The sequence below is a fragment of the Microtus ochrogaster genome, chromosome X, assembly GCF_000317375.1.
Source record: "Microtus ochrogaster isolate Prairie Vole_2 chromosome X, MicOch1.0, whole genome shotgun sequence".
NCBI lineage: Eukaryota > Metazoa > Chordata > Mammalia > Rodentia > Cricetidae > Microtus > Microtus ochrogaster.
The window spans coordinates 1,567,705-1,568,328 of record NC_022026.1 but is presented as its reverse complement, the minus strand read 5'-3'; positions in this window follow the sequence as shown (position 1 = coordinate 1,568,328).

The window sequence follows — 624 nt, the reverse complement described above, 5'->3', positions numbered from 1 at the left end:
ATCACGTTGGGCGCCATTCTGTTGAAATAATTTCAACACCAAAGAATAAATTAAAATAAAGGTAAAATATAAAATATAAAAAACACAGGCATTTAAGACATATAGCAAGAAAAATATAGTCAAGGAAGGAAATACTTAGCTAATGAAAGGATATCAACAAAAGTAGAAGCCAGAAACATTGGAAAGAAATGTCAAGGATTGGGAAAACCACCAACATAGGACTCAATTAAAAAACTTTCAACAATGAGCAGAGAAGAAAAATAATTTCAGGTATACCAAATTAAGAAAATCTATAATCTGACTAAAACTAAAGAAAGTATTCATTGGAATGAAGGAAAAACAATTCAAGATGGAAGGTTAGTGATTCAGGAACAAAGAGGGAGTGAAGAAAACTGTCAACAAGTGAGAATGTGCAAAAATACTAACTATAAAATTTAGTTTGGTATTTTAATGGTCACAGATATAAATGTCATGTATAGTTTGATAATAATTTATAAAAGTTAAAATAAAAGTTTAAGCAAAAATAACACAAGTGAAGAACAAGGAAATATGGTTAGCTGTTAAGATCTGTCATTTTTGTAGGAGAATAAAATTGCCAGTAAAGTTTTACTTTAATAACTTAAT